Source organism: Hyperoodon ampullatus (genome assembly GCF_949752795.1).
Source record: "Hyperoodon ampullatus genome assembly, chromosome: 15".
NCBI classification, from domain to species: domain Eukaryota; kingdom Metazoa; phylum Chordata; class Mammalia; order Artiodactyla; family Ziphiidae; genus Hyperoodon; species Hyperoodon ampullatus.
Window position 1 is genome coordinate 17,550,862 of NC_136928.1, and position 20,199 is coordinate 17,571,060.

General features: G+C 39.9%; 1 long non-coding RNA gene across 1 annotated transcript; it reads left to right on the forward strand.

Moving 5' to 3' along the window:
* Nucleotides 1-5,023: 5,023 nt before the first annotated feature.
* On the forward strand, nucleotides 5,024-8,840 carry LOC307064104. The gene is made up of 3 exons (XR_013811276.1): nucleotides 5,024-5,069; nucleotides 5,204-5,341; nucleotides 6,655-8,840. It is a non-coding gene; the product is annotated as an uncharacterized lncRNA (long non-coding RNA).
* Nucleotides 8,841-20,199: the final 11,359 nt, after the last annotated feature.

Here is a 20,199-nt window from a genome sequence, read left to right on the forward strand (position 1 = left end):
TTAACCCATTCGGAATCATTTCTTTTTCTTTCTCTTCTTTGGCAAATCTTTTCTATCTTTTAAGGTCTTTTTCTTGTCTCTCTACCATCCTGCCTTCCTGAACTTCTTTTTTTTCCGTTTAAGTCACCTTTCAATCTCCTTCCCCAACTTCCTCATAAACATTTAGAGTTTATTCCTCACACGTTAGACAGCCGTTTATGAATGGCCAGGCATAATGGACTCAGAATGAGTTGGCACCCCCGAGGTACCTGTCTTGCTGGGGAGCCACAGGTGAAGGGCTGGCTGCTGGACACATGTTTGCATGGAGTCAGGCTGAGTGGCCCCGGGGTGTTTGCTCTGCACTTGTGTGTGTTCTCCCTAGCTGGTTTCCTTGTCCAGCCACCTGTGACCTCCCTCCATCCAGCCCAGGGAATCCTTCTCATCACAGGGGTAGGATGTTTGTCTCATTTTCCATCACTTGCTTTCCGCAAAGTTTGGTTGTGCGTTGTTCCCATTCCAAAGACCTTTCCTCTTTGAAGAGAAAAGAGAAAATCTTTTCTCTCCTTTTCTCTCACTTCATTTCTGCTCTATTATCTCCTCCGTCCAGAATGGCCCCCTGACTCAAATGGGTGTAGATCCGAAGATGGCAAGAAATGCCAGCAATTCTGAAATAATAATACGGATGTATCAGGAAAACTTGAAAACCTTTATCCCGCCACATGAAAAAAAATTGCATTTCCAGTGTATTCAGAGTCTCAGTGTAGAAACACAAATATTGTAGAAATTGAATTATACTCAAGTTTTCCTTTCCTCCTTTCTTGATTTATTCTAATCCTCAAACTTAACATGATAAACTCTTTGTTGTGTAAAGTTTCAGACATTTTCTACCCATGCACACTTTTCTTTTTTTCACATAAGAGTGTGAACTAGGTCACTTTCAACATGCTGTGATTCTGTGATTCACTGTCTCCCACCGAGTCATCCACTGATAAAGTCATCTGTTTCATGGAGAAATATTTCCAATAGCTAATAGCCAATGTCTGTGAAGTGCTTACTCTGTGTCGGTTTCTTCTAACTACTTTACAGTTAATTTGTACAACATACCCATGGACTAGGTACAGTTATAAACCCCAAGTGACAGATAAGTGCAGATAAGTACAAATAAATACAGAGGCCAAGTGACCTGCCCAAGACACTGGAGCAAATCAAAATCCATGCCTCTGTAATCATTTTGCTCTATTGCCTCTGTCTGGGAATCTTGATGATTTTGCAACTAAAACCTTAAATATCCTGTTCCATTTTTATATCTCTGACACAAGCGTGGGGCTGTGATACGGGGTAACTAACCTGACTACTTTTGAAAACCCTTATGCACCTGGATGAAAGCAAGCCAGGGACTGCAAGCTATAGATTTAAGGTTTCCTACCAACTTTTAAAAATAGCTTCTTGAATGCAATTTATGTAATGTCAAGTCTAGGATGTAGTACAAATAGTAACAGAAAAATGGAGATATGTAGAAAAATACTTAAAGTTGACAAGTATTGGGAGTGTAGTATTTTTGGGGCCAGCGTGTAGACCACAGGAAAACTTGCTGTTTCCATCCCAAAGGGAAGAGCCCTACGTTGCAACTGCCAAGGTCCCTGGGGCAGCAAGTGGGCTCACTGCTTAGTAAAGAAGCATCCTCAGTTTGATAGAATCATATGGGAGCCTTGCATTTGGTTAGCAGTTCTACATTCTTGATGTACTAATATTTTCAGGGTGTGGGAGGGTATCAAGCTCTGAAAATACCCTTGGAGAGATTTGCTTATTAAGTTTGGCTTTTTCAATCTCCCTAATACTTCTTTACTAAACACCAGGTGGTTTCCTTCGCTTGTCAGAATCATGTTGTTTTTCCCTTGTCGAATGAACTTCCAAATACTTTTGGATGAGCTATTAAGTTTGGAAAAAAATATACATCTCTTTATAATAAGGAAGATAATTACAATGAGAAGTAGAAAAGACTCTAAAATGGAGAATATACGCCATTACAGGCAATTAATGGGAGTGCGAAGCTCGGGCTCACTGTCCAGGCCATAGAAATAAAAGCTGAGCATCCTCTGAGGCATCTCTTGGATCTCTATAAGCCTCCATCATTTCTGATGAGTAGGGTTGACAGATAAAATATAGGCTCTTCAGTTAAATATGAAAGTCAGAAAAACAACGAGTACATTTTTAAGATAAGTATGCCCCAAATAGTACATAGGATCTACTTATACTAAAAGTGATGACTTACTATTCATGTGAAGTTCAAGTTTAACTGGGTATCCTGTATTTTTATTTATTAAAGGTGACAGCCCTACTGATGATCCACAATGGAGGTAGTTCAGGAACGGTACGTGCTGCCTCTCGGACAGTCAGAAATGGCTCCAGCAGATCCAGGTACAGTATGAAATTCTTTTTGGATGTAGGTCAGATGCCATGGCTAGCCCTTGACTGCAAGTACTGCCTCGGGTTTCCCTGAGGTGGGGTAAACCGTCCTCTTAATGGCCTTTTGGTAAGTCTGGAAGACCATATCCAAGGGGAGCCCCAAAGTCAGTTTCATCCTCACAACCATGTCTCCAATTCCTGGAATTGGCTGCATGTGACTCACAAGAGCTGAGGAGGTTTGTGGAAATTGGGAGTGTCATAGCTTGAACCATTTGTAGGTAAAGTTTTGCTGTTGTGAGAGTTTTAACAGGAGCAATGTGAAAGACTCCAGGTCCCCAGGTAGATAGAAATAATCCTGTTCTACTTCTGTGTATGTGACAAGTCTCTAATAGTTCAGAGAGCAAGCATCTGGTATTAGAAAGACTGATCCAAGTTTGGATGTTTCTGGTGACAAGGCAAGGTCGTGAGTTTCAACTTCACCTTTTATGGTTGAGGAGACAATAAGGTTGTCAGAAGGGCAATCATGGAGGAGACGTTGGCTTCATCCATTGTGCAGGCTTGTATATTTGGTTCTATGTAGATTGTGTTTCAAAGGTGGAGCTTGTTTACAATTATGAACATTCTCTGACATGCTTTTTGGACCTTCATTCCCAGAGCGAGAGCAGTGCCGAGGCTCTAGAAATGCCATGGATATTCTGAGCTGTCAATGGCCTTTCCCAGGTACTGTTCCCTTGGTGCTGCTCCTTGAAATGTGCAAAGGGATTATCATCTGTTTTGTGGCGGGTCCTAGCATTGTGAAAGGAAGCTGCAACACCTGGCTCAGAGGATTTAGGATGTGGTTGGAGTAGATGGGCCAAATTTAGGTAACTGGTGTTACTATAGCCAAGGAGAACAAATTATTGGAAGTGGAGTTGTCTGGGATGGGAATGATGGTGCAATTTCACAAATGCTCCAGGACCAAGGAAGACAACCAGAAGTACTGGGATTATTTTAGGTTGCAGGTAAGAGACAGAGGGATGGACTATAGATTGAGCTCATACAGCTGGTCAGTGTGTTGTTCATTCTTTCATTCATTCATTCATTCATCCAACACGTATTTACTGAGTTACTATCATGTGTCAGTTAGTCTGTTAGGTTTTGTGGTACGATAGTGAAGGAAACAACTTCTCAGTCTTTAAGGAGTGTATAGTTCAGTCAGAGAGACTGATAAAGAAATAGGTAATTACAACATAGGAAATAAGTCATTTGATAGAGGAAGTAGGTGTTTGTGGGTGTAAACAGGAGGGTAAATGTAACTAAGTCCAGTTGTGGCGGTAGGGAATGGGAGACCCAGAGGGACTTCTTGAACGAAGTGATAGTGGAGATCAGCAGGGTGAGTAGCAATTTTCCAGGACCTTCCCAGGCAAAGATGGAAGGAAGGAAGAAAGTTTCAGGCAGAGGGACCACTCTGTACAAAATCCTTAAGATAAAGAGAATATTTTATGTTCTTCAGCATGGCTGGGGCATGAACTCTGAGAAAGGGGGTTGATAGGAGATATGGCTGTAAAGAGAGCCATGGCTCTGTCATTTAGACTTTGTTCTGTAAGCAATGGGGATTCATTGAAGGTGAAGGCAGAGGAGTGACTCCATCAGACTGTGTCCTAGATCACTTAGGTGACTGTGTATAGGGTGGGTTTAACTGAGCATCAGTGTGGACAGTAAGCTCAAATTTTTCTGTGTGGGACCAGTGTCACACATGGGACTATGTAGGGCACCAGATTCAGTGGGGCAATGAATGTTTTTTGGTTTTTTCCTCCTTTTTTATATGAGGCTAGGCAGATGATGCCATGCCTTCGTTCCATTAAGAGCAATGTGAAATCAGTGAAATCTCCTAAGATTCTGCAAGGCAGATTTTTCTTTGTATTATTTTAAATTCCCTCAAGACCTGAAAGGGCCATTGCTGTAGGAAAGGGGTCTGGTACATGTAACACCTGGATGGAAATAACAGCTTATGGGAAAACATGGAATTTGAGGAATTCTGGGGCAGGATGCTGGAAGTAGATGACCGCAAAAGGCCTTTCCAAGTCACAGCCTTATAGCTCCTGGTCCTCTTTACCTTCTCCTCTTCCTGACCCCAACCTCATGAGGATGAAAGTGTACTCTAGAGACCTTTGATCAAATCCTGCCCACAACAGTCTGTGGTTTGAAAGTTACAAAATTCCCTGAGAATTGGTAAGCTGTCTATCTTCCTCATTAGTCATTTAGTACCATTTATAATTTCCAAACAGCTACTGTTTATAGAGCCCTTGCTTTCCATTTCTGAGTGTGTTTTATCATTATTCTTTTTGATGTTGGAAATGTAATCTTTAACAAACCACCAATTAACCATGAAATGTCACTGCAGCAAAACATCAGTATTCTCCATGGGGTTTGTTGTACTTGGATTTGAGCTTCATTGTTCATTCTTGGACTGTCTTCCTAGTTTGTGGCTTATTTGGATTCGCATTTCTTCTTTTTGTTGATTACTTGAAAGCTTTTGTGTAGAAATTAAGCTGGTAAAATAACATAGAAGGCTTTTCCCTTATGATAGTCCCTTTCTTTTGATACCAGTAATTAAAAGTGTGCTGTGATAGCATTAGAGGACTTAAAGTTTGAAGGTTTTAAGAATGGCTTGGAGACTCAGGAGTGAAAAGGGACTAATACAAGTGAGTATGAATTATTATTTTGCTGAAAATACTATTTAAAAGAGATTAGAATTCAGGTTTATTGAAGAAAATGGTTATATTTGAGCTATTTGAAGTTCTAACAGTCAGATATTCTTTGAAAATCTATTTTAAAGTTCTAACTGGTGATCGTAGAATAAAATTGCCACTTGATGGAATGTGGAATGTGAAGAGGTGAAAGAAAAGTCAGACTGGAATGATGCTACAAAAAAAGAAACTTCCCATCATGACCAGGCGGAGCGAATGGAAATCAGGTGGGAAAGGACATAGAAGCAGAGATGGCTTTGTGATTCCTGGAGCCTGCAGCTCTTTGAAAGTGCTACCCACCATGGGGCAGGTGCAGGGCACCAAATGAGAGCCTCTCGTAAAAGTCCACGCGGCAGAGGTGGCCGGGGCACCAGGTGGGAAGTCTCTCCACGTGTGGTACACAGGCTGGAATTTCAAAGATATGACGACACAGGTCCTTCTCTGAAAGGGGCGGACTGTGACGTTTTTTAGATAGAATTTCCAGAGCTAATGACATACTCAAGCTAAAGAAAATACATCTGTCCATCTAGGGTCACTGAAAACAGTGGGAGGCAGAAAGAGAAACTATTTTGGCAACTGAGAGACCTGGGCTGGTGTCTGTTACTTCAGTAAATTACTTAATGCCTCTGAGTCCAGCTTCCTCATCTATAAACTGGTGATGTACTAATAAGATTGTTGTGGGCATTAAATGAGATCATGGACGTTGGGCCATTGGTACAGTACCTGGCACATAAGAACTGTTTAATAAATGGAAACCAGCACTCATTATTCAAATGATAAGAATAGTGCATCTCAGGCTCTTGTTGAGAGAGGTTTCTTATTATCTATTCTAATTGCTAAGATGCCTTGTGAAGCCCTCTGAATTTGCATTTGCCAGTTGCCTGCTATTGGCAATTTGTTCAATGTCCCTCCTATATTTCTTAGCCCCTACCATTTTGTGCATGTGGCAAACTTTCAATTGCCATTATTTGGCATTTTCCAGCCCAGGAACTTCTGAAGCTGTTGAAGTCTGCGCTGCCTGTGTAGATGGCAGGAAGGAAGTGAGGGGAATTAATAGCTTCCCAGCAGCAGTCCTCAACCAAGGACTGATGGGAGTGGGTATCTAAATGCCCCAGCTCCCTGGCCCTTCAAGTTGGAAGCTTGTGTTTCCCAGAGTTTCTCTGTGGATTACCTCCACTTTTCCACACTATTACCTGGCTATAACACAGTATTTAATGCTTGCCTTCTCTTCCCTATCTCACTTTCCTATTGGAGTTTCTTCCATATCTCATATTAACTATTTGAACTGGAATGTTTATGACTGGGTTTGATTCTGGGAGAACCCATAGGAAGTCATTTTCTTGAGAGAAAACAGTTGTCAAGTTGCCTTCTATGAAAAGATATTAAATAATAGAAAAACTTAAGCTTTCTTTATGGTTGATTCATTTTTTCCTATGCACATTAATTGGCTACAGTATTGTTTAAATAATGATATAATATAGAAGTGATACAAAAAGCAAAAGGACACTGCTGATTTTAGAATATTTGTTTTCATGTTAAGCATCTAAGACACATCAGTTATGTGAAATGAAAACATGATGACCCAAAACCTATGGGATGCAGCAACTGCAGTTCTAAGAGGGAAGTTTAGAGCAATACAATCCTACCTCAGGAAACAGGAAAAATCTCAAATAAACAACCTAACCTTACACCTAAAGCAATTAGAGAAAGAAAAACAAAGAAGACCCAAAGTTAGCAAAAGGAAAGAAATCATTAAGATCACATCAGAAATAAACAAAAAAGAAATGACGGAAACAGTAGCAAAGATCAGTAAAACTAAAAGCTGGTTCTTTGAGAAGAGAAGCAAAATTGATAAACCATTAGTCAGACTCATCAGGAAAAAAAGGGAGAAGATGCAAATCAACAGTTAGAAATGAAGAAGGAGAAGTAACAACTGACACTGCAGAAATACAAAGGATCATGAGAGATGACTACAAGCAACTCTATGCCAATAAAATGGACAACCTGGAAGAAATGGACAAATTATTAGAAAAGCATAACCTTCCGAGACCGAACCAGGAAGGAATAGAAAATATAAACAGACCAATCACAAGTGCTGAAATTGAGACTGTGATTAAAAATCTTGCAAGAAACAAAAGCCCAGGACCAGATGGCTTCACAGGCAAATTCTATCCAACATTTAGAGAAGAGCTAACACGTCTCCTTCTCAAGCTCTTCCAAAATGTAGCAGAAGGAGCAACACTCCCAAACTCATTCTACAAGGCCACCATCACCCTGATACCAAAACCAGACAAATATGTCACATTGATAGAAAACTACAGGCCAATATCATTGATGAACAGAGATGAAAAAATCCTCAACAAAATACTAGCAAACAGAATCCAGCAGCACATTAAAAGGATCATACACCACGATCAAGTGGGGTTTATCCCAGGATGCAAGGATTCTTCAATATACGCAAATCAATCAATGTGATAAACCATATTAACAAATTGAAGGAGTAAAACAATATGATCATCTCAATAGATGCAGAAAAAGCTTTTGACAAAATTCAACACCCATTTATGATAAAAAGCATCCAGAAACTAGGCATAGAGGGAACTTACCTCAATATAATAAAGGCCATGTATGACAAACCCATAGCTAACATCGTTCTCAATGGTGAGAAACTGAAACCCTTTCCTCTAAGATCAGGAACAAGACAAGGTTGTCCACTCTCACCACTGTTATTCAACATAGTTTTGGAAGTTTTAGCCGCAGCAATCAGAGGAGAAAAAGAAATAAAAGGAATCCAAATTGGAAAAGAAGAAGTAAAGCTGTCACTGTTTGCAGATGACATGATACTTTACACAGAGAATCCTAAAGATGCTACCAGAAAACTACTAGAGCTAATCAATGAATTTGGTAAAGTAGCAGGATACAAAATGCGCAGAAACCTCTTGCATTCCTGTACACCAATGATGAAAAATCTGAAAGAGAAATGAAGGAAACACTCCCATTTACCATTGCAACAAAAAGAATAAAATACCTAGGAATAAACCTACCTAAGGAGACAAAAGACCTGTATGCAGAAAAGTGTAAGACACTGATGAAAGAAATGAAAGATGATTCAAATAGATGGAGAGGACTACCATGTTCTTGGATTGGAAGAATCAACATTGTGAAAATGACTATACGACCCAAAGCAATCTACAGATTCAGTGCAATTCCCATCAAACTAGCAATGGCATTTTTCACAGAACTAGAACAAAAATTTTCACAATTTGTACGGAAACACAAAAGACCCTGAATAGCCAAAGCAATGTTGAGAAAGAAAAACGAGCTGGAGGAATCAGGCTCCCAGACTTCATACTATACTACAAAGCTACAGTAATCAAGACTGTATGGTACTGGCACAAAAACAGAAATATAGATCAGTGGAACAGGACAGAAAGCGCGGAGATAAAGCCACGCACATATGGTCACCTTATTTTTGATAAAGGAGGCAAGAATACACAATGGAAAAAAGAGAGCCTCTTCTATAAGTGGTGCTGAGAAAACTGGACAGCTACATGTTAAAGAATGAAATGAGAACACTCCCTAACACCATACGAAAAATAAAGTCAAAATGGATTAATGACCTAAATATACAGCCAGACACTATAAAACTCTTCAAGGACAACATAGGCAGAACAGTCTATGACATAAATCACAGCAAGATCCTTTTTGACCCACCTCCTAGAGAAATGGAAATAAAAATAAACAAATGGGACCTAATGAAATGTAAAAGCTTTTGCACATCAAAAGAAAACCTAAACAAGATGAAAAGACCACCCTCAGAATGGGAGAAAATATTTGCAAACAAAGCAGCTGACAAAGGATCAATCTCCAAAATTCACAAACATCTCTTGCAACTCAATATCAAAAAAACAAAGAACCCAATCCACAAATGGGCAGAAGGCCTAAATAGACATTTCTCCAAAGAAGATATAGAGATTGCCAACAAACACATGAAAGAATGCTCAACATCACTAATCATTCGAGAAATGCAAATCAAAGCTACAATGAGGTATCACCTCACACCAGTCAGAATGGCCATCATCAAAAAATCTACAAACCGTAAATGCTGCAGAGGCTGTGGAGAAAAGGGAAGCCTCTTGCACTGTTGTTGGGAATGTAAATTGATATAGCCACTATGGAGGTCAGTATGGAGGTTCCTTAAAAAACTAAAAATAGAGCTACCATATGACTCAGCAATCCCACTACTGGGCATATACCCTGAGAAAACCGTACTTCAAAAAGAGTCATGTTCCACAATGTTCATTGCAGCTCTATTTACAACAGTCAGGGTATGGAAGCAACCTATGTGTCCATCGATAGATGAATGGATAAAGAAGATGTGGCACATATATACAATGGAATATTACTCAGCCATAAAAAGAAACAAAATTGAGTTATTTGTAGTGAGGTGAATGGAGCTAGAGACTGCTATACAGAGTGAAGTAAGTCTGAAAGAGAAAAATAAATACCCTATGCTAACACATATATATGGTATCTAAAAAAAAAAAATGTTCTGAAGAACCTAGGGGCAGGATAGGAATAAAGACACAGATGTAGAAAATGGACTTGAGGACACGGGGAGTGGGAAGGGTAAGCTGGGATGAAGTGAGAGAGTGGCATGGACATATATACACTACGAAATGTGAAATAGATAGCTAGTGGGGAGCAGCCGCATAGCACAGGGAGATCAGCTCAGTGCTTTGTTACCACCTAGAGGGGTGGGATAGGGAGGGTGGGAGGGAGACACAAGAGGGAGGAGATATGGTGATATATGTATATATATAGCTGATTCACTTTTTAATAAAGCATGAACTAACACACCATTTTAAAGTAAGTATAACCCAATAAAGATGTTAAAAAAGAAAAGAAAAGAAAAGAAAAGATTGAATCTGACCAGAACCCATGTGTAATCACAGCTCGGCATTTAACAACTGGTTTAATTCCTTATCATAAATATACAACCAGGCCAGAGGCATCCAGTATTTATAATAAATATCAGTGACATGATAGTATCATCATGAGACCTCTGTGTATTCTTTCTGATTCAGATGAAACCCAAATTTTCTGTCTCCCCACAAAACTTACTTTTTCTATTTTCATGCATTGACTGCATAATTGATTTTGGAGAGCTGTTCCATCTGTGTTTTGAGTTGGGCTGAAGTAAGCAGTCTCCCTCTCAGTGGGTATGCCTACTCATAACTCGGACAAAATACAGCATGGAATACACATTGGATGTTTTGGTTTTATCTATCAGGTTGATTTACAAATGATGCCAGCGGTTGTATCGTCACAATAGCAGCTTTCAAACTTTTTTTCCCCCCAGTGATTGATTCCTTTTACAAATATAATTTTCTCTAGAACTCCAAAGTATAAAGTATATTATGAAAATACTGATTTGACAGGCAGGTAGCTGAAAATGGTAATGGACTGCTGTGTGCTCTCAGGACACTCTGCAGTTATTATTTACCCAGAAACCCATGGGAGGTATAGTAAGAAATCCCATTTCAAAATTGCATCACCAACAATGCCTAACTACTGCTTGTATTTTTTTTTTAATTTTTATATTTTGCGGTACGCGGGCCTCTCACTGCTGTGGCCTCTCCCTTTGCGGAGCACAGGCTCCGGACGCGCAGGCTCAGCGGCCATGGCTCACGGGCCTAGCCGCTCTGCGGCATGTGGGATCTTCCCAGACCGGGGCACAAACGCGCATCCCCTGCATCGGCAGGCGGAGTCTCAACCACTGCGCCACCAGGGAAGCCCTTGTATTTCTTATCATAAGCATCAAAGTCAGGGAAGAAGCACACAAAACTTCTAATAAGTACTAAAAGATGTATAACTAAGTAATATTAAAACATTATCTGTTAGAAATTAGTTATTGAGTAATTGACTATTATGTGATAAGACTGGGTTCCAGGTAGATGAGTCTGAATTTTACATGGTATAGAAATTGGAGGGGCATGTTATTGTAGAAGTGGGTTACTGATATGGGAAAACGGAATTCTCTTATTATATAAATCTTAGAGAAGGGACAGTTTACCGTGATAAACTTAAATGATATGTACTTAGCCAATTGTACCAATAGGCCAGTCTGTGCGATGTTCAAGGAACATGGATTTTCCATTCTCTGAGGTCCTATCCAGTTGCATGAAACCCAGAATGGTGTCTCATCTAACCCTTTATGATCCTGAAAACTGTTTGTCACCCTGAAAATCCAGCATGATTCCCCAACATGATTGCAAAATCTGCCATTAATCAAGCAGCCCTTGTAACCTGGCTCTAGCAGTTTCTCACTATACCACTAGCACCATCTTGCCTCATTGCCCAAAGGTTGCATGATAAGACTAGGTACTGCACATGCCCAATATGGACTGGTTTAGCATATAGGCTTTGACAAAGGCTTTCACAGACATGAGGACTTGATTACACATCTTTAGAAATGAGAGCAAACCAGGTACTGCTGTTTTTAAAAAAATGACCAGGGCCAATCTACAGACTTACTAATAAATAACATATTTAAAGTAAGGTCATTTATATACACAAATTTGGTAGGAGTCTTAACACTGAGATTTGCAGACAAGAATGAGTTAACCAGACATGCCTTGCAAGGGGGTTCACCAAAATGTGTTAAAACCTAATATATATCACTTGTGAGTCAGTGACTCCTAGAATATTCCCACAGTGTTAAAATATACATTAAAAATAAAAAATTTGGACTAAATTATTTGTGACACCTGAAACAACTATGCAGAATTTTAGGGCTTCTAGAAACATAGCTTAAAAATAAATCCTAAAATGAGGTCCCTGGCTTGGAGAATTTGGATTATTGCCGTTTTACCAATGGAGAAAAAGCAAACAAATCAAAAAATGACTTAGGCATGATTACATAGTAACTCAATGGCAGGCCTGAAGAGTGGAACTCAGGGTTTCTGTGCTGAAATCCAGGAATCCAATGAGCTAAACTTCCAGTAAGTAGAGTATAGCACTGAAGTTCCAGACGACAGCTATATCATTGAGTTTGGTGTAAAATAAAATTCATTTCATTCAAGTGAGAACTGTTAGTTGCTCAAAAATAATATTGGGATATAACTTCCTGTTACTTTGACTTTGCTCCTAATCCATGCCTGATGGCTTGGTAATGATAAAAAATCAAAGTGTAAAGTTATGTGCAGGAATACTCATTAGACTTGGAGGACAGAACCAGTAATGGGAAGGAATTGTAGGCTACTGTCTTAGGCTGTGAAGTCATTCATAATAAGTTTCTTACTAGCTTTTGGGCCACCATGTTGTCCTGAATATCAAGCGTTAATCAACTCAGCTTGTAGACTGTAAAGTGTCTATAGGAAACAGAGTGTCATTTGATTTTCCCTAAAGTGATGCTGAAGCACATTGGCAATAGATTAACATTTTAAAGGACCATCATTTAAAGAAATGCTTTTCCTCAAAGAGTGAAATTCAGAACAACCTATTCTAGCCTTAAAGTTCGGATGGCTCTTTGTTTGCATCCAACTTCATTCTGATGGGAAATTTTGGACAGTCCCCTTCCCTCATTGTGGAGAGTCAGGGGGAGCTCAGATAAGGTGCTTGCCTTGAAAATGCATGATGAAGTTTGTGTAGTGAAGGAAGATGTAGGGGTGAGTATTCACTAAAGGCATTTAGTTTTCTCATTCAGAAGATAAGTTCAGATTTTCCCAAAAGGTAGGAAAAGATCTAGAAATGGAAGACAAAGCTGAGAGTAGAAGTAGGACAATGTGAGATCAGGTGGGCATGGAGCATGGAAGGATCTCTTTTTCTCTTTGTTGATTTTCAACTGGTTTATTGGCTTTATTGGTGTATTAGTTTTGGAGAGAAGGTGTGAACGTAGGCTTTGTGTATGTACAATCTTCTCGTTTCCTTTTACTGAGAATCTCTGGTACAGGGTGGGATTAGGCTCAGTGATAGTGGGTATGAGTCAGCAAAGGAACAGATCTCAAGAAATAGTTCAATTGAAGAATTTTAATAACGAACTAATAATTTCATAAGAAGATAGGGCATGTTTCAGCCCACAAAGGGAATATTTTATTGAAAAATACACTCTCTCCATAGTATGTGCTTGTACCCACTGGGGTAATTCTGGGAGTTAGATAATGCTTTGAAGTTAGTTGGGTGGTTTGAAGGTTTCTACCACTCTGTTCCTGAAAAGGTGTTTTTCATCTTTCTTGTTGATAATAATGCTTACAGGCTTTGTAGAGTAGATACAGTGATGCAGAATAAACTCAATAGATAGAACAAATAGGTAGCTAAAATACCTCTCAATGGAAGGGGACCAAATGCATTGTGAATAACCAAGTGTTCATTTTATTCCAAGGAGGGGGTTGGGTAAATGACCCTGGTTCTGTGCCAGATGTTGTTTAACAACTGGAGCTAGTGGCGATGGAGTCTTGCTGTGTCACTTCAGAAAGGACGTGTTGACTACCATTGTCAGTCTCTCTGGTGGCAGTCTTTGTCGTCATTCGCCACAGCCGAGAAGGCAGGCGTCTCACACAAAGTTGTTTAGTTGACAGATGTTTCTTGCGTGGAAGCTCCGAGTTAGCTACCTTTGTAGAGTTTCCTATCCAGCTCAAGCTGGGACTACAGGAACCATTCAGCAAATGAACACTGACTCTACCAGCTGTTGCATCTACAGCACACGGAGGCTTTTCAGCTTGTCTGAAGCCTGGTGCAATTTGTCTGCACAGGTGCTGCAGGTGGAAAGGTATTAGACTTTCATTAACGCTGGCATTTCACTAGAGGCATTCAAGCCTCCCAGAGCTGGAAAGGGTTGCACTCTTAAATGTTAGGATTCAAAGGACATTCAGATCTTAAGGAGAGAAGCAGGGACATGTAGGCAATGGCCCTCTTTGTTTATAATGTCTCCTTGGTTTCTGAACTCATTCAGTGTTTTGTCCTCCCCTGCCGCTCTGGATGCTGCCGTGCCAGATTCATTAACTGATTAACCCCCCTTTTCATTTTCATGTGAAATGATTCTAACGTTTAAGTAATGAACCCTGGTCTCACTGGTGTGCTGCTGACCTTGGGCTTGTTTTGAATTTGCTAGCTGGCTGCAGCTTACTCTTCAAGCCTTGCCTAAAGTTATCATTCTGTGATGAGATATGAAGAAAATTGGTTAGAAATGGTCCAAAAGACTGAACCAGTACAGGAATGGATGATTTTTTTCACCCAAACAGAGATGGAAGAGAGGGAAGTAGGATAACTGCATCTTGGTGGGACATGGCATGTCTGAAGTGAGTGGGAAAGGGAGACGAATATGGAAATTCTTTAGCCCTTGCAGTAGAGAGTGGGGGTAGAGGGATAGCTTTAAGTTCCCTTTAGTTTATTTAAGAAATGATTTTATCCTCACATCTGAATGGTCTGAGTACAAATCCAAGTTAATTACAGTGGAACCCGTTGGACTCCTGATGTTATGGTGGGAGTCCTATACCTGCTTTATGAGTTGGCTGCATAAGATGGGTCTTTGATTCTAGTCTGTGTTTCTGTTAGAAAGGATGTTAGGATAGTGACGTATCTTAGGGGTATCAGTGCATTGTGCTGTGATACTCCTTCTTTTCTTTCCTTCTCTCCCCACCTTCTTCCTTCTCCTCAGAACATATAGAAGCCAGAAATTTCCTAACCTCTTTTTACCTTCAATTTTTAAAACATTGACCATGTCCCTGGCTCTGTGCCAGGTAATGTTGAGTCATTAGCCCATTTAATATCCTCAGCAAGCAGCAGAAGTAAGCATTATCAGCACCATGTTACAGACAGAAAATTGAGGCTCAGAGAGGTAACGACACTAATGTCAGGTCATGTAACTAATAAGTGATAAGGCTGAGATTCAGATCCATATCTCACTACAAAAGCCGCCTTTCCCCCACATGACTGATGTGCATTGACTTTCAATCCGTGTTTTCTTTAAAAAACTTTGGAGAGAGACCAAGTCCTTGACTTGGGTTAGAAAGGTGTTTCATAGACCTGAATCTCAAAATGCTTAAATTACTGAAATAACAAACAGTAAGAAGTCCAGACCTTCTCCACATTTGGAATCGTTGTTCTTCCCATAGTCTTGTGTCTGTTTCGTCAAATATGAGTTGATTATGTTTCAATAAAAAAGGCCACTGAAACATAAAGCTGGGTGATTTAAAGTCATCTTTCGAGGCTTGACAGTCGGTGAATGTTTTATTCTCCTCTGTTGCTATGTCACAAGGACAGACTTAGATCTGATTATAAAATGCAATTGTGTTCCTCTCCGTATTCTACACAGAAAGTGTTATTAAGCCGTGGTGACCTTTACTCACAAGAAACGTGGTTGGCGAGTCACAGAAAGTGTGAGCAATTGCTCTCCCATGAAGCCCTGCTCCTGTGAATGGAGAGATGTCTTTTGGTAAAATGTAGCCATCTGGGAGGATGTAGGAAGGTTGAATACTGAGAAGTAAAGTGATGTGGGTCTTATGGATGGTTGTTGTGAAGTAGATCATTTGTCTAAATCCCAAACCCTGAAATGGCTATCTCTATGAAATGGAACATAGCTTTTATGATATGAATATTCAGTGACCTGACATCAATAAAAAGAGGAATAAAAAGAAGAAAAGCACATAGGTCAATTACATTTTTCCCACCTGGAGAGGTCTTTGCCGCTGAAGCTTGGCATGTCTCTGGACGCAGAGCATCCTTCTGGTGTGTGCTTCAGGCATTGTGCGCAGGTGTCTGGTTGCCATTGCGCTGCCAGTGGGCTGGGGGGCCACTTGCTGATGGAGCTCATTGGCAGCTCTTTGTGTATCTTCCTGCTCCCACGAAGCATCATGTCTTTATCTTCTTCCTTCACTGCCTACCTCAGGCACAGCAGGGGGATTGGATCCTCTAGCACCACCATGAACTTGAGAGCTTTGCCTCTGCTCTTAAATCTTGCCAAAAGCTTAATTGACACGTTTTCTTGAAAATTCTTTTTTACGTTATAACTAAATCTTTTGGAGCTTTTTCCAGGTTACTTTGTTGGAGTTTTCTCTTACTTGCTGTGAATTTGCTCTTAGTTCTCAATTCGTGGAAGTATCAAATTTGGTCTGTCTTTTATTCATGGTTAATTTTACGTTATTCATTATCCATTGATATTTTAACTCCTTTAAGCATATTTAATGGTGGTACACGTCATGCCAAACACGTCTGAGTTTCTCAGATCCATCTGAAGCAGAGAGGATGAAAAAAAAATCAGAATCTTCACTTTTCCAGAGGAAGGGGGGCCAGACCTTCTAATATTGTAAAATGTGTGAAATCATTGCTGTCTCCAACCGCAAGATTGTTTCAGCATCCATGAGGCAATTTTATGTGTTTTTGGAATGAGATCCTTTAGTTTCTCTCTGTATTACATTTAGTGTCTGATAAACAATCCCTACTGCCTACACTTTTGTCCTGTTAGTAGTCTAAAGACTTCATTCTCACAAACTGTACCAGTTGACTTTTATCTCCCCTGTTATAATAAGTAGTTTGATGTCTGTTATAAGTAGCCTTGCCAGTAATGTTCGAGAATCATCAGGTTCACTAAAATCCCTTTGGGCTGAAATGTTTTCAGTATTCCTGCTCACCTCATTGTGTTCAACCAGCCCTTCTAAGCTTTCCTTAATGTTTCCATTGATTTCCTTCCTAAGTCACAGTCCCTATGACCAGTCCTGCCATTGCAGGTGCACTCAGAGTTCACCCTGGTGGATCACAGGTTCTCATGTCTATCAAATGAAGTGGGATGATATTGTAAAGAAGAAATACGTTAAGTCCATATGGCTGGCATCTCATGAAACTCACTTGGCATGTGGGCTAACATGCTTTCATGATTTTATAGTCTTTGTTTTTAAAAAATGTTTGAAAACATTGTGGTAAAATATATATAACATGTAATTTACCATTTTAACCATTTTATAAAAAGGTATACACTTCAGTGGCATTCACACTGTTGTGCAACCATCACTACTATCCACTTCGAGGACTTTTTTCATCTCGTAAGATGGGAACCCGGTACTCATTAAACAATAACTCCTCTTTCCTCTCTTCCCCCAGCCCCTGGCAGCTATCATTCTACTTTCTGTCTCTATGAATTTGACTATTGTAGGTATCGTATATAGGTGAGGTAATATACAGTATTTGTCCTTTTGTGACTGGCTTATTTCACTTCACATACTATCTTCAAGGTTCATCCATGTTGTAGCGTGTGTCAGAATTTCTTTCCTTTTTAAGGTTGCATAATATTTCACTCTAGGTGTATACCACATTTTCTTTATCCATGCATGCGTTGATGCACAATTGGGTTGTTTCCTCCTTTTGGCTATTGTGAATACTACTGCTATGAATGTGGGTGGGCAAATATCTTTTCACATCCTTGCTTTCAATTCTTTTGGGTATATATCCAAAAGTGGAATTGTTGGATCAGATAGTAATCCTATTTTTAATTTTTTGAGGAACTGCCGTACTACTTTCCACAGTGTTGCACTGTTTTATATTCCCACCAGCAGCGCACAAGAGTTCCGATTTCTCCGCATCTTCACCAATAGTTATTTTCTGTTTTTTTGATAATAACCATTCTGACGAATGGGAAGTGGTGTCTCACTGTGGTTTTGATTTGTATTTCCCTAAATTAGAGATGTAAAGCCATCTCTTCATGCGCTTATTAGATATTTGTATATTTTCTTTGAAGAAATTCCTATTCAAGTCCTTTGCCCATTTTTAAATTGAGTTGTTTGTTTGTTTTGTTGTTGAGTTGTAGGAGTTCTGTTTATATACTTGATATTAACCCTTTGTCAGACATATAATTTGCAAATATTTTGTTTCATTCCAAGAGCTGCCTTTTCACTTTGTTGATAGTACAAAAGTTGGATGCATAAAAGTTTTAAATTTTGATATAGTCCAATTTACCTATTTTTTTCTTTTGCTGCTTCTGCAGCCTTTGTCTTTTTATATTCAATCTTTTATAGTGTTTTTATCTTGAAAGAATCATCTTGGTTATTTTACTCTTTCCTCAAGATTCATGTTCTAGACCTTTACTTAACCTCACTGCTAAGCATGCTTTTCACTCTCACAGACACTAAAATCTAGCCTGGAGTGTTGCTCCACGCGGAAGGTGAGTGGGCAGGCTGCAAGGGACCTTACATCCCCATGCTTTTACTTAGGCTTTCTCTAGGTTGAAGTTGTGTTATAAACAATAACGTATGATTTGGTTTGTTGGATAGCCTCAGAATTCCACTTTCTTTTCCATCCATGTATTCACTGTTCATTGGTGCTTGTATTTTCTATTTGTGCAGTTACTTTTCTATTAGTGTTATCTGAAAAATGAATGAGTATTCTAGATACCCTCATCTAGGTCAGGGTTTTTGTAACTTCTTTCTTTAAAGCACTTGAACCCCTTTTCTAACAAAAGCTTAAGTAGAAGCTCAGTACAGTGGGTAAGAGCAGTGGTTACTCGGGAGCAGGGAATGAAGATGTTCAGCTCACTGCTTTCCCTCCTCCAGCCCTTGAACCTTTCCCTTTGAACCTGGATGGAGGCTCTGTGGAGCCGAGTTTGCTCAGGACAGAAAAGCCTGTTGATAAGGCAGGAGATGAATTACAGTCATTCACTTCCCACTTCTCCAGTCCTACTTACATCAAAGCAATTCAACTTTTGTATGGTAAATGTATTTAGGAATCCATGTACTATTCAGCTTAAACTACAGGGTTCTCTCAAACTGGAAATCAAATAAACAAACATCCCCCCACCCCCTCAAAAAAACCAGGTTTCTCTGCCTGAAATTGTTGTTCAGAAACCTCCAATCGACTTTACTGACCAAAACGATAACCCACACATGCCAAGGACTTGTAACCATGATACATGATACACTTCTTGGGACACCCCATTGTGCATAGTGACCCATTTTATTGATGAGTATTTCACATAGGAAGATTCAAAAGCCAGAGGAGAGTTCCCTGGTAAGGAGGCCACCTACTGAGACACAGGAAACTTAATTTTGATCCACAGACATTTTAAACTAGAAAGGAACTTGGAGATCGGTAGCCCAAGAGGCAGCAAGAGTGGTGTGTTTGGTTTGCACAGAATTTAAAAAATTAGTTGCCAGCATTAAAAAAAAAACCAGCAGTGTTTATATAAACATTACAAATAAAGATAAAAATCTTGATTTTAGCCTCTCTTGGGAAAATCATAACATGTGACACTAGGCCCATGGTCCTGTATGGCACTGATGAATTACAGGAGGCCTTTAAAAACTCCCAGTGTTGGGCTTCCTTGGTGGCGCAGTGGTTGAGAGTCCGCCTGCCGATGCGGGGGACACGGGTTCGTGCCCCAGTCCGGGAAGATCCCACATGCCGCGGAGCGGCTGGGCCCGTGAGCCATGGCCGCTGAGCCTGCGCCTCCGGAGCCTGTGCTCCGCAACGGAAGAGGCCACGACAGCGAGAGGCCCGCGTACCGCAAAAAAAAATTAAAAAAAATAAAATAAAATCCCAGTGTCCAGTCTGCATCCCAGACAAATTAAATGATATTCTCTGTGGTTAGCACTCAGACGTCAGTATATATTTAAAAAATTGTACTAAAAACACATGACAGTGATTATCATCTAAGTCATTTTAAGCGTACAGTTTAGTGTTTTAAGTGTATTCACATTGTTGTGCAACAGACTTCTAGAACTTTTTCATCTTGCAGAACTGAAACTCGATACCCATTAAACACTAATTCCCCCACCCTCCTTCTTCCAGCCCTTCCTTGGCAACCACTTTTCTACTTTCTGTTTCTATGATTTTGAGTACTCTACATACTTCATATGAGAGGAATCGTACAGTATTTGTCCTTTTGTGACTGTCTTATTTTGCTTAGCATCATGTCCTCAGGTTTCATCCATGTTGTAGCATTTGACAGGATTCCCTTCTTTTTTTTTAAGGCTGTATAATATTTCATTGTTTGTATGTCCATTCATCTGTGAAGGAATATTTTGTTTGCTTCCACCTCCTGACTATTGTGAACAATGTTGCAGAGTGTGCAGATTTATTTCTGAGATCCTGCTTTGAA